A 15,034-nucleotide genomic window follows, 5' to 3' on the forward strand; every position below is an offset into this window, starting at 1 on the left:
GCACCAGCCTCATGCCACGTCAGCTGGAGGGTCCGAGGGGCCCGTTCAGCCTCACGCCTCGTCTGCTGGAGGGCCCGAGGAGCCCATCCAGCCACCTTCTGCTACGCCGGCTCCAGCCTGTGCTTCGCCTGCTGCGGCTTCATCAGAGTCTCCGTCAGCCGCAGCTCCAGAGCCTTCGCCAGCAGCAGCCTCAGAGCCTTCGCCAGCTGCAGCAGCCTCCGAGCCTTCGCCAGCTGCAGCAGCCTCCGAGCCTTCGCCAGCTGCAGCAGCCTCCGAGCCTTCGTCAGCTGCAGCAGCCTCCGAGCCTTCGTCAGCTGCAGCAGCCTCCGAGCCTTCGTCAGCTGCAGCAGCCTCCGAGCCTTCGCCAGCAGCAGCCTCCGAGCCTTCGTCAGCTGCAGCAGCCTCCGAGCCTTCGCCAGCTGCAGCAGCCTCCGAGCCTTCGCCAGCTGCAGCAGCCTCCGAGCCTTCATCCTCGCCCGGTCCGGCCTCTGCATCTGCTGCAGCCTCGGAGCCTTCGTCGGGCCCAGCCTCCGAGTCTTCAGCCTCGCCTGGCCCAGCCTCCGAGTCTTCAGCCTCGCCTGGTCCAGCCTCCGAGTCTTCAGCCTCGCCTGGTCCAGCCTCCGAGTCTTCAGCCTCACCTGCCGCAGCTTCAGCCTGTGCTTCGTCTGGTCCTGTGCCCACCGGGCCATGGCCAGCACGCCTGACACTGGAGAGCCGCCGCTGCCTTCCGCGCGGCCGGCCCCCTGAACTTTATTTTGACTACGGTCAGGTGCTCCTGTGTTTTCTGTTGTTTGTTTTGTTTCCCGTTCTGGTCCCTCCGTCCTGGTCCCCCGCCTCCCGCCCTGGGTGGGTTGTTTTCTGTTTTGGTTTTTGTTTCTCGGGTTTGGGCTGTCGGGAGCCAGCCCTTTAGGGGGGGGTGGTGTCATGGTCCTGGGCCATGTGGGCCCAGTATTCTTAGTTTTCACGTATTTTTGTATTTTGTTCTTAGGCCATGCTTCCTGGGTTGATCTGTTACGTTGTTCCTTATGTGTTTTCCCTTCGTGACTCTTACCCCCTGTGTGCCCCTCTGTGTATTTATGAGCCCTCGTCTCTCTTTGTGCTTTATTCTATGTTTTCCCCAGCCCGTTATGTCTGCGTTCTCCCCGTGCTCTCCCTCCTCCTGTTTGAACCTCTGTGTACTTCCTGCTTTACTTTGCCCATCTCCCATCAGTGTTACGTCCACTCCTGCCGTGTCTTGTTATGATTATCAGTGTCACCTGTGTTCCCACCCTCCGTGTTTCCATGCCCGGTCTATTATATTCCAAGTCATAGCCTTACCTTAGTTTATTCCCAGTTTAGGTTTCTGTTTAGTTATTGCTCTTGTGCTGCCCTTATTCTGGTTTGCTTCTGTTGTATTCATCAGCCACAATAAAAGGCTCGCTTTTGTTTAAGTCCACTTCCTTATCACTCGTGTCTGCACCTGAGTCCTCCACGCACTTTCCACTCGGTCCGTCACAGCGGACCGTGACAGTCTTGCTGTTTCTGTAACTGTTCAACAGCTCTGCTCTTTTCCAGAGCTATTTCAATGCTTTGATTTTAATTGGATTGATTGATGAACAAGTAATTGGCTGGATAAAGTTCATCATGCAGGCTTTAAAATTGCAACTCGACAGTTATAATGGGTCACTAGCAAATAAGATGGATAAGCTAACAGCGTTAGCCCAGAGTGAGCAGAAGTTTTGGGAGTGTAGCCTCATATGCTTCACTGAATCATGGGTCCACCAGAATATTCCTGATTACAAGGGTCCACTTTTCGGGCCAATAGGAACAACTCTGCGAGAGGTAAGCAGAGAGGAGGGGGGCTTGCTGCTCTTGTTAACATCCCGCGGTGTAACCCTGCTCATATCCTAATCAAAGAGCACATTTGTTGCCTGGACATTGAACTGTATGCTGTTTGACTCAGGCCATATTATTTGCCCAGGGAATTTAGGCACATGATCTTGGTGGCTGTCTATATTCCTCCCTGTGCTAACCCCCACAGCTTCATGTGACATTATTCATTAGACTGCTTACAGATTCAGCACCTGACTGCCTTCCTCACGGCCAAAAATAGGGCCGTCAGAGCGGGCAATAGAGATCAGAACAGGATTTTGGTGGGGAACAGACAGAGAGAATAAGGACAATGATATCATCATCATCATCATCATCGTTTATTTATATAGCACTTTAAAAACACACAAGGCTGACCAAAGTGCTGAACAACAGAAACATAATAGATACCACAAGAATAATAAATACGATAAAATAATAAACTAGCGAAAACAATAAAATACAAGTCAGTCAACCACTGAATCAAAAGCCAGTGAATAAAAATGCGTTTTCAATCTGGATTTAAAAACCATCACTGATGTCGATCGCCTAATGTGAAGAGGGAGATTATTCCAAAGCTTAGGAGCCACAATAGAGAATGCTCGGTCTCCTCTCAGTTTCAACTGTGATTTGGGGACATAGGGCTTCAGCAAATCAGACAGATACGCAAGTGCCAGACCATTTAAAGATTTAAAAACCAATAAAAGAACTTTAAAATGAATCCTAAATTCAATTGGAAGCCAGTGCAGGGAGGCCAGAACCGGAGTAATGTGCTCAAATTTCCTTTTACCAGATAAAAACCGTGCCGCAGCATTCTGTACTAGTTGCAGGCGTGTCAGAGTGCCCGGTCCAACCCCTATTAAAAGGGAGTCGCAATAATCCAAGTGTGAGGTTATAAAAGCGTGGATAACAGTCTCCAAGTCACGCCTTGAAAGAAAAGGTTTGACCTTCGACAGATGCCTGAGTTGATAGAATGATGATTTCACCACCGCATTCACGTGGCCATCAAAGGTAAGTGCAGAGTCGATTTTTAACCCAAGATTGGTAATCGAGCTCTTCAGGTGAAGGGTCAGAGCAGCAAGGTCAACATCAGGGATATCAGAGAGGAACGATTCGGCCCAAACAGAATTGCTTCCGTTTTACGTTCGTTAAAATTTAAAAAGTTTAGAGCCATCCATGACTTAACATCACTGAGGCAATCAAGCAGGAGTCTAAGTGGGGAGCTATCAGAATAACTGAAAGGAAAATAAAGCTGGCAATCATCAGCATATAGATGAAATGAGACTTTGTGTTTACGAAAGATCGCACCCAGTGGCAGGAGATGAAAACAGTAATGGCCCAAGAATAGATCCCTGTGGTACACCCCATGGCAGAGGGGCCACAGAGGACGATGACGAACCCAACTTAACACAGAAGCTCCTGTTTGACAGATATGATTTTATCCACAGGAGTGCCAAGCCAGAAATGCCCACACAAAGCTGTAATCGAGAGATTACAATGCCTGGAGAGACTGGTCATTAAACACATCAGAGCTGCTTTTCCACCATCTCTGGACCCGCACCAGTTTGCATACAAGGAGAACCGGTCAACTGAGGATGCGATCGCCATAGTGCTGCACACATTATTGAAGCACTTGGAACACAGGAACACCTATGCACGGCTCCTCTTTGTAGACTACAGCTCGGCTTTTAATACCATCCGGCCATATAAACTCCGTCCCAAACTCCACCAACTGGGACTCAACTCCTCTCTGTGCAACTGGATTGTGGACTTCCTCACTAACCGCAGACAGAGTGTCAGAGTGGGTAAGAACACCTCTTCCACCCTTGTGGTCAACACCGGTGCCCCTCAGGGGTGTGTTCTGAGCCCTCTGCTATACACTCTCTTCACCCATGACTGTATTTCCTCCTGCGCGTCCAATCTCATTGTTAAGTTTGCCGATGACACCACAGTGCTCGGACTTATATCCAACAACGATGAGACAAACTACAGGACAGAGGTGCAACAACTAGAGTCATGGTGCCACGACAATAACTTGGTCTTAAACACCAAAAAGACCAAGGAGATCATTGTAGATTTCCGGAGGAAGGGTCATAACAACCATCTGCCTCTCTTCATTGGCAGTGAGGCGGTGGAGAGGGTGAGCAGTTTTAAATTCTTGGGGGTAACTGTGACCGAGGACCTGTCCTGGGGCAACCATATCACCTCAGTTGCACGGAAGGCCCAACAGCGCCTCTACTACCTGAGGAGACTGCGGAGCGCACACATTCCCAGATCTCTGATGTTGAACTTCTACAACTGTGCCATCAGCAGCGTTCTGACGTATGGATTTCTAGTGTGGTTCCCCAGCTGCACCAAGGCCGACCAGCAAGCACTCCAGCGGGTGGTGAAAGAAGCTGGCAGAATTATTGGAACAATTCTGCCAGAGATTAGTAATATCTTCCCCACTCGCTGTCTGAGGAGGGTGCACAGTATCCTGCGGGACCAACATCACCCTGCGCGCCACCTTTTCCACCTGCTGCCCTCAGGGAGAAGGTACAGGTCTATACAGGCCAGAACATCCAGACTGGCCAACAGCCTGTATCCACAGGCTGTGAGGCTCCTGAACTCTCTGCCCCCCTCCCCTCTCTGCCCCCCTCTCACGGACAATAACCATATCCAACTTCTTAATAGCACTGAACTGGTTTGCATTGGTGCATTATATCTTTATTCTCTCTTCCCCCCCCCCCCCCCCCCCTTCTTAAATAGACAACCATCATATCTCACAGTACAATAATATTGAACGGGTTGCATTGTTGCATTTTGTCATGTTTCTCAGGTCTTTGTCTGAATGTCCTATGAACATTACCTGTCTTGTTCTCATTGTAAAATTATGATATTATTTTATGCCATGTTATACCCCTAATTAAAGATTGTGAATTATTATGTAGTTTTAGTTTGCATTATTCTCCTGAATTAGAAGAAGCTGATAACTATTGCATTAGTTAAACTGATTTGCATTACATTAAACTGCTGACTTGTTGTGAATGAATGATATTGTTTTATGATGCATTATATTGCTGAGTTATAAGAAATACTGTTCGCAGAAGGTTATTGTCTAATTTGTCTGAGTAGAAGAGAACAGAGTGTGCTGGAGTTTTCTGCCCCATTTCAGCAGGAGCAGATAAACAGGGAGCCAAGGTCGTAGCTTAGGCGCTGTGTGAGAGAGAGCATGTGAATGTTTAGGCTTTTTATGATAAGGTGGAGGCACCAGAGGTTATAAAAGTTTGAGCAATGCTCCACCATTTTGAGATTTTGAGGCTGTCTGCATCAGTGTCCATCTCCCACGTGTGTGATCATTAAATCATCGTTTGACTCAACCCGGCCGGACCAGTGTTGTTATTGTGGTTTTTGCTCTTGTCTCCATCCCCAATATTTTGAACCTTAACATCATGTTGTTGCTAAGGATTGTCTCATTGCACTGAAGTCACACTGGGTTAAATATTTACACTTGGGTTTTAAGGGGTATTTTTTTTTTTTTTTTACGGGTTGTACGGAAGCCCCAAACGCAATTTCATTGTTCTTTGACAATGACAATAAATAAATACTTGACTTGACTTGAGATCAGCAGGTCGTGATCCACTGTGTCAAATGCAGCAGTCATATCTAGTAGTATAAGCACTACGTGTTTACCACAGTCCGTCGCTACCAGAATATTGTTCATAACCTTTATGAGAGCTGTCTCTGTGCTATGAAACGGCCTAAAGCCAGACTGAAAAACTTCAAACATTTGAGAGTTGTTTAGATAATCCATCAGCTGAGTGTGAACAACCTTTTCCAAGGTCTTACTCAGAAAAGGACGTTTAGAGATGGGTCTACAATTTGACATTACTGAAATATCTGAGCCTGGCTTCTTAAGTAAGGATGAATAACTGCATGCTTAAACTCGCTTGGTACTTGACCTGACAAGAGGCTGGTATTGATTATGTTTAAAATATGTGGTCCAACAGTAAGAAACACCTCTTTCAGAAAACGGGGTGGAACGACATCATTCGGAGAACCACATGGGTTAGCAGTTAACACAAGCTTCTCGAGTTCAGGTAGAACAATTGGTTGGAAAGCAATAAGCAAATTTAAACAGGGAACATGCACAGCCGGGCCAACAGAAGATAAAGTGGAGGGTCTCAGGCTGGCAACCTTATCCACAAAGAAATTAAGAAACCTATTACACATAACCTCAGAAGACTGCAAAAGAACACGATCCTCTGCATTCAGTACAGAATTAATGGTATTATACAGAACACGAGGGTTATGTGAATTAACAGCAATAAGTTGTGAAAAATAGGAGTTTTTGGCAGTCTTTACTGCCCTCTGATAAGCTTTCCAGCTCATCTTAAGAGCTTCCAGAGAGACGTACAGTCTGTCCTTTTTCCATCACCTTTCACATCTCCTACATTCTCTTCTAATGGCTCGAGTAAAATCGGTTAGCCAAGGGCTGGCCTTGGGTTTACACTGCCTGAGTCTTAGAGGTGCAACAACATCAAGGGCAGATTTACAAACAGAGTCCAGATGAGAGAGTAATCCATCTACGGAGGACGACTCAGAGGGACTGGACACAAGTTGTTCAAATAGTGTTGAAAAATCCTCAGCAGTATCTGAGTATCTGCTAGCAGCCTCACTTGCAGTCACTTGAACCCCAAACACTGTGGCAGCAGCAATTTCAGTCTCAGAGCTTGGCTTGGCATGGCTCATTAGTTTACAGCCGGGCCCCTCAACTGGCAACACAGTCTTAATCTCAGAATTTTCCTTAGCGGAGACGTGGGGGCAAAAACAGAGTCACTCACCTCCGTTTGTAGTGCGGAGCGTCGGTGACGCGCACGCCGCTTTCTCTTGAGAGTGGAAGACGGCGGAGCAATGGGTGGAAGTCCCTGGCAGCTCCGGGGACCCCCGAGAGCCAGTCGAGTTCCCCGGAAAGAGTGCTCGTGCTCCGGAATGAGCCATGGCTTCCACCGGAGCTCCTCCTCCAATAGAGCGCTGAGTATTGTCTGACGCTCGTCGTGGTCCAAATCTATGGCGTCCAGCGCTTCCTCGCGTTGGACCGTGGCAAGAGTGTGGCTAGACTGTGACGAGGGTGTGGAAACTGATGAGCTGAGAGGTGGTGACGCTGTGGCGAGTCTCAGCGAACCGACTCGAACCGTCTCGGGCTCGCAAGGCAGCGGCAGTGATACCTGTTCGCGGTTTTGATGCTGCTGCAGTGGCAAAACGGTGCAAACAAAATCCAGCGCATCCTCCGACAATCCCGCCGTGTAAGCAGGGTATGCAGACAAAATCTGATTAAGCTGAATTCTAACTGCCTCCTTCTCCCTTTCCTGCCCGCATACGGAGTAGCCAATCCACTGTCCGTGGAGAATGGTCACCTGAGTGCTGAACTCCCAAAAGTCCTCACAAACAACCGCTGGGTCCATAATGGTCGGGTCGTTCTGTCACGGCGGGGTGCGCCGGTGTGTTTTTTGAAACAGGACCCAAAAGCAGATGTGGACAAGGTGTTGCAGGTTTAAACAGAAAGCGATCCTTTATTTGGATGATTTTTTTTTCTTTTTTTCGCTTGTCCCATTTGGTTCTTTAGCCATCAGAATTGTTGTCTGAAGACCAACAAGGATACCCAATGGATTTACTTTGCCAAATGGATCATCGTGGCATTGCCGTATTGGTCCATTTGGTCGATCTTTGTTTTTATTATTTATTATATTTTATTTTCAGATGTTACAGACGGGACAGACATGAGTGAGAGATAGGAAAGGGAGAAAGAAAGAGGAAGGAAAGGAAAAACAGAAGGGGAGAGGGACAGTGAGAAAGGGGGGGAGAAAAAAAATAAAAATCTCCTGGATCACCTGTTGAGAGAAGAATAGAAAACAAGCAAAAAAAGGACAAAAAAAACAAAAAACAAAGCAACATACTAAACACAACACCATCGCATTAATCTAGCTAAGTGTAAACAGCAGTAAATACTAAATATTCAATGTTGTTGTGCAGCACGCAGGACAGATGTGCTTCGAAGTAGCAGCCAAGAAAGGTGTAATTTGGGTCTACGAGCAGTGAACACCCGTGTGCATACCTGTGTGGATCAGCGCGCTTGTATTCCAAAGGTTTCTCCATGTAACGATTTGCTAGGGAGTGTGGGGGGGCCACAGCCCCGTCCTCCAGGGTGTGAAGCAGGTATGGAGGAGATCAAAACTCCAGACATCCAGAGGTCCCCAGAACACAAGAAACCATGGAAGACCAACAGAGGGGCAGCCGCGCCACTGTCCCAGTAAGAGCTGAGGAGAGTCCCAGATGAGGGTTCACTCAGCAGCCGCGGAGCAGAAGCCAGGGGGAGTTGCAGTGACGCGCCCGTGAGCTCCGCCGGCCGCCAGCTGTGCCTGAGTGACCGAGCCCCAGGCCGAGAGGCCGGGGGCACCCCACCCCCGAAGGGGCCCGAGCGAGCCCCAGGCTCCAGGCCCCGACAAGCGGCCGCCAAGGAGTGAGCCGGTGTGTACCTGGACGCCCACCCCCAGACACAAAGAACCACCAACGCACCGACACCTGACCGGGGCCCAGTGCAGCAGCACCTCCTGGCCCCACAGAGCCCGGGACAGTCCACCCAACCCCACCACAGAGAAAACTGCACCCACCCCACCATCCACTCATCTTCCAGACTACATAAGACAGTAAACGCCCAGGCTGAGATCTTCCTCCACCTCTCCTGTATCTCCCCCTCCTGCAGAGAGTTCCTGAAGAGAGGAAAGCTCCTGCAAGATGTGACAATCTCCCCCACCAGTTGAAGAGCCCCCCAGGTGGTTCGACGCACCGGCGGCACCCCGCTCCAGGGCCGGGCCCCCATGCACCCACCCGCCCACAACCCCGGCAACACACCAACCAGGATCCAAGCCCCCGAGGCCCGGCCAGGGCCCCAGCCCAGAGACGGAGCGCCCCCAGAACCTCACGCCCATCCCGGACCCACCCAGGGGCAGCCAGGCTACCAGGTCAGTAACCCACGTCCGTCAGCACAGACCCTCCCCTAGCCCCGCTGCACGCAGCCGCGAGGAAACAGTCACCTGAGAGCCAACAGAGCCCCCAACCGGACATGACCGCTACCCCGGGTTGAGCCCCCCAAGGAAGATGCCTCCGGGGAACCCCCCGACGCCCTAAGCCTGTCCCTACCCCCACACCAATCACAACAGTGAAGGCGGGACCAAACTATGACCCCCCACCCCCACTAGGTGATGGAGCTGATAAAAGGAGTCCAGAGCAATTGATCTGATGTGGTGGCAGAGGCTGTATCAAGACTAATGTAATCTAATAGATAATTTCTATATTGGTTAGAATTAAGATTATTTTTATTTTTCCAGTTCATGAGGACTGTTTTCTTGGCTATGCATAGGGCAGTGAAAATCATATGGGCTATATTCTTTTCTGAAGTGACATTATCTAAGCTGCCCAGTAAACACACTAAGGGGAAGTTGGAATGTTACATTTCAGACACTTCGATAAGTCTTCACATATCTCGCGCCAAAACTTTTGCACTGGTGGACAGAACCAAAGAGCGTGGATGTAATTGTCTGGTGTATTGCCTTGACAGTGTGAGCAGTTGTTGGAAGATGTAAAGCCCATCTTGAACATCCGATGACCTGTATAGTGCACTCTATGTAGTATTTTGTATTGTATTAATTGCAGACTGAGATTTTTAATTAATTTAAAGGTTTTTAAGCAAATCTGAGACCAGAAGTTTTGGTCTAAGCTGACTGATAAATCTGCTTCCCACTTTGCAATAGGAAGGGATATTGATTCATCTAATTTAGAAAGTGTTCTGTTTGGATGATTGCAGGGGTTAAACAAGGAACCCTAAGCAAACTAAAAAACACTAAGAAACAAATACTACGAAGTTCTATGACTATGACTATGGTGGGGATAACAGACGACCCGACAATGACATTCAGAAAACAGAGGACTTAAATACACACGTGAGGTGATCAGGGGAAGTGGAGACACATGAGGAAACAGCTGACTAGGATAAACATAATGATGCAAAGGCAAGAGTAAAACTAACCACATGAACACAGAACACAAGACCCTTTTCAAAATAAAACAGGAAACATGCAGACTTAGACACGACAACACAACTTAACAGGCCTAACACGCATGACAGACTAGACAAGGAACCAAACATAACCACACAGACATGACACATGAACCAGGGAAACAGTACAGGGGAGATGACATAACTAAGAAACAGGACTACACAGTAATCTAGAAATTAACTAGGTGCACTAAGCTAAGGTACAAATAAATACAAAAGATACATAAACGCAAACACTGGGTCGCTCGACCCAGGACCATGACAACAGCATCCTCCACATGTAAGTTACAGACAGATAACCGATATGATAACACCAAATCCAATGTGTGACCAGGTTCTTGAGTGGCACCTTTAACAGATTGAACGAGATTAAAAGAGTTCACCAGGTCCATGAACTCCTTAGCCAGGGGCTTCATGGGCAACAGACGAAAATCACCAAGCAGCAGGACCTGGTCAAACCGGGATGCGCAGTCAGCGAGAAACTCCGAAAACTCAGATAAAAACTCCTTGTTATATTTAGGAGGCCGATAAACTATTGCACACAGCAATGAAGGCGAGTGGCCCAGTTCACACAGGCAAAGTTCAAAGCTGGTGTGGCGTGTCCATGAGGATAGTTGCTTAAACTCAAAGTGTGCTTTAAAAACAACAGCTAACCCCCCGCCACGACCAGAAGCTCTCGGAGCGCTAACATAAGCACAGCTGGCGGGCAGCAGTTCAGAAAGTTCAGATGCCGAAGAGGGAATGATTTAACAGGGCTGCTCCCGATAGAGCCGACAACGGGGACCAACCAGGAATCCACAGGATCCAGTGCACGCGATGGTACCAAGAGTCGTGGAAAAGATTGACGAACGGAGCGTAGATCGTGAGGAAGGTAAGAAATCCTGATTCTCAGCTTAACGAGGCGACCTCCATGGGTACCCCGTCTCCTGCGTCGCTTCCACATATCTGGTGGCAGTGGTAGGGGATGCCAGCGCAATGGTACTGCTTCCAGGTAGGGAGGCAGAAAACCCTGGCTATCTTTACCAAACCAAACTGAAACTTTGGTGGATAAGCCGATTTCCAATAAAGTCTGGCGATCATACGACAGTGTTGAACTGACATGTTGCACAACATTAGCTAAAAACAATAAAATCAAACAACTAAAAAGGAGCGGTTGACGGCATGCCAAACACACAGGCGCCATCTTAACAATAATAGGAGGAAGCTGGAGCATGAGAGTGGTCTCGAGTGGCATGAAGACCATGACTGGATTCAGGCCATCCAACAGCAGAGGAGACGAGGGTGATGAGGAAAGAGCCAGTGAGCTGAATTGGTTCTGCAACAGATTCAAAACTGCAATTATTGCTCATCCCCTACTGACTTAGCTGTAGTCAGCCTGCAACCCACAGACATGACGCTTTCTATCCCTGTTTGTACACACAGCACCATAGCCTCCCGTGACAGTCCTAACGCCCCTCGCCCAGCTATCATTTTCCCTCATCACCAAGTTCAGAGACAAATGAAAACACTCCACTCAGGCAAGTTTGCAGGACCAGACGGGGTGAGTCTCTGTGTCCTCAAAGCCTGCGCCCCCAGCTCTGTGCAATCTTCCATAAACTCTTCATGATGAGCCTGCAGAGGGCCCCAGTGCTGTGGAAAGCATCATTCCTGTACCAAAGATGCAAGTCAGAATCAGAATCGAGCTTTTCGAACAATGAAAGCTGTATACGAACCTGTTCAGCATGTGTACAACGAATGTACAATAAATTAAAGAAAAGGATAAATAAATAAATATAGTATATACAAGACTGTACATAAGAATGAACAAGTGAGAATACAAACAAGTGAGAATACAGCCGCTGCACAGTGATGTTGTTAGAATATTGCACAGTTGAAGGTTGTGTTTTCGCAGTGATTTATCCCCCGAGTGTATTTACTAATGCAACAGCCCAGGCGTATGTGCTGTTTCTCAGTCTCTTTGTTTTGGCCTTGATTGTCCTGTAGCGCCTTCCTTAGGGTGACAGCTGGAACAGGTGGTGGGATGCGTGCTTCAGGATGCTGCAGGCTTTGCTGTGGCAGTGGGGCCTGGACAGCACCTCAAGGGAGAGAAAACCACAGCAAATGATCCTCTGTGTTGTGTTGATGACCCTCTGGATTGATGCTCTCTCCTGAGCAGTAGTGCTGGCAAACCACACTGGGATGCAGTATGTCAGTGTACTTTCAATGGAGCACCTGTAGAAGGACACTAGCAGCTCATTGGCTAAGGTGTTGTTCTTCAGAACCCTTAGGAAGTGGAGTCACTGCTGTGCCTTCTTGATCATAGCTTTAGTGTTTGTTTTCCAGGACAGGTCACCACCCAGGCCGGGAGCTTATAGTCAGAGACCCTCTCCACACAGTCCCCATTAATGTGCATGGGCTGAGGGTCAGATTTGTTCCTTCTGAAGTTGTTTCTTTGATTTTTGTGGTGTTGAGGACCAGATTGTTTCGGATGCACCATGACAGATTTTCCACTTCGTCTCTGTGCGCAGACTCATCTCCCCCCGGTGTTGAGCCTGATCAGAGTTGTGTCGCCTGCAAATTTTACAATAGTGTTGGATGGGTGGGTGGAGGTGCAGTCGTGGGATAAGCATCAAACTATTAAACTGCTTCTTCTTTGTTCAGGTGGATTGTTTTTCAGGGGCTGTGGTGTGTTTGTGACTGTGCTCCCGACGCTCAGGTCCTGATGGACTTTGCAAGCTGGGGAATCAGGGAAAATGATCAGTAGTGGGAGAAAGGGAATGAGAGGAAAACGATCACTTATGCTGCAGCTGGGAATCTTATCAAGTTCCTTGATGGAAGGTTAAATGGGCATGGGTCCCTTTTGTGCTTCCTCCAGATATCTGATTTAATCTGACTCCTTGCCTGTAAAATTCATTCATTAGAATCCATTAGACGGTTATCTCTTCCAGGCTTTCTTATTTGTTATTCAGCACATTTGTGCTATTTTGTTCTGTTTACTATTTTATGTTAGAACCATGGTTCCCAAAGTGGATTGCTGTGAAGATAGAACAAAGCTGCTGAACAACACTTCTTTTTACTTTTATCATTTATTATATTATTTTTAATGTTTTTAACATTTTCACTGTCAAAAAAAAGAAGTAGCTTTACCTCTCATATTGTGAAAACTATTATGTGTGAAGTGGTAGTTTGCACTGCTGCCTCACAGCAGTTCTGGCTCATAGGTGTGCAGGTTAGTTTAGTTTCTCTCTGCTCCAGATTGTTTTTCCTGCAGGCTCTCGCTTCCATGTTGGTGGAGCTTTGGGGTTTCTTGCTCTTCAGTCAGACACACTTTATCTCCTTCATCAGGGTCAGTATAAAAGGCTGAGCCAAAGCTTCCAGTCTCAGCAAGACAGCCTGCCTCTCATGAGTGGTAACAGATCTGTTGTCTCTGGGCATCTGTGTATTCCTGCTCTTTTCCTTTGTTTCCAGTGCGCCTCCTGCTGACTAAAGATTTTCTTCGGTTCATACTGCCAAGATAAACAAGTTCTCATTCCCAAACAACCCAGATCACTAAGTGCCAATATTCACCTGGATTCCAACGTCTACCCTCTGGAAGTTTCTTTGTGTGTATTTCTCAAGTATCCATCTCACTCTGACCATGTTCACTGTCGTGCCTGGACCCAGATCTAACTCTTCTTTCTTCTCTGTAGTGAACTCCTTTTTCCCTCCCCCCCGAGTGAGCTACCTTTATTAATCTGCCCCTGCTCAAGCTAAATAAAGATTCTGAAACATTTACCCTGTGTCTTGCTTGGCTCAACGCCACCATCTGGGACCTTTCTATGGGAAGTTCTCATCCTGTCTGCATGGATTCACTCCGGGTACTCCGGCTTCCTTCCACAGTCCAAAGACATGCAGTTAGTGGGGTGAGGTTAATTTAGAAAATTGAATGTAAGTGAACATTAACAGCACTGATCTAAATTTATATTATAAACTTATATTCCATGATCACGCCAGAATTCTTAACCCCTTAGTAAAAAGTCCAACCCCCTGTGTTTAGTAGCAAAGCTTATCAGTGACGTCTGAGAGGCATCGAGCTACTTGTGCCTTGTTTGCTTCGCTTTAAGAATCTTTCCTGTTCCTAATGGCTCAGTCCTCATTTATGCCACATGTTAATGGACTGCCAAATACTTCAAACACTCTTTGTTGTGTCTTCATTCATATTGCACCTATTATGCATGCACAAAGCCACTGAAGACAGTCTGCTTTCTTTGTTGTGCCCTCAGAAGAGGTCAAAGAGAGATTTGATGAATGAAGCCTGTTTACTTTCCCTTCAAAGTTTTTCTTCCTCTGATGGGCCGTATTTTAAACCCTTGAGGGTACAAGCCTCTCTGACCCCTTTAAATACAGGTTCCTTAGCCTCCACATGTTGTATGGGAGGCCAGACACACACACACACACACACACACACACACACACACACACACACACACACACACACACACACACACACACACACACACACACACCACAATAGCAGCAGCCCCAGAGGACTTTGAGCATTTGGTCTTTAGCTTTTTCTGTGATAACTGCCAGATGATGAAACTATGAACAGGGCCCTTATGGTCTCACAAACTGACGGATAGACTGATAGAGCTGCTCATTAAACCACTATTGTATATGAAGGAGCCAGGAAGCAGGCTAATTTGCTAGAATAGAATGGGTGGGGGTTCTCCAAAGAATAATTATCTGATTTCCTGGCAAGTAAAGGCTCCTTTCTTTGTTTTTGGAGCTCCTTCAGTCCTGTGTCTGACTGTCCATGCTAAAAGTTCCACTGTGAAATATTGTGGGGAAATCAGACAAGCTTTACCACTCTGTATCAATAGTTGATTGATACTTTTTGTCACTCATTCAGTCTCAGCTGACTGGACGTTTCCTCAACCTTGTAAACATTACATCTGGAAAATGACCGAAACTGGCACCATTGTGAGGTCAGTTTCATGATCATTAATGTGCAAACTGCAAACATTTTAATCAGTGGCCCGTGTAGCATTCAAAGAGAGTTGGTGAATGGCTGCAATCACAACATTGCAAGATGGTGAAAGTTTTACCTTTAGGCCCCCTTCTCCTCCACTC

Source organism: Astatotilapia calliptera, chromosome 13, assembly GCF_900246225.1.
Source record: "Astatotilapia calliptera chromosome 13, fAstCal1.2, whole genome shotgun sequence".
NCBI classification, from domain to species: Eukaryota; Metazoa; Chordata; class Actinopteri; order Cichliformes; family Cichlidae; genus Astatotilapia; species Astatotilapia calliptera.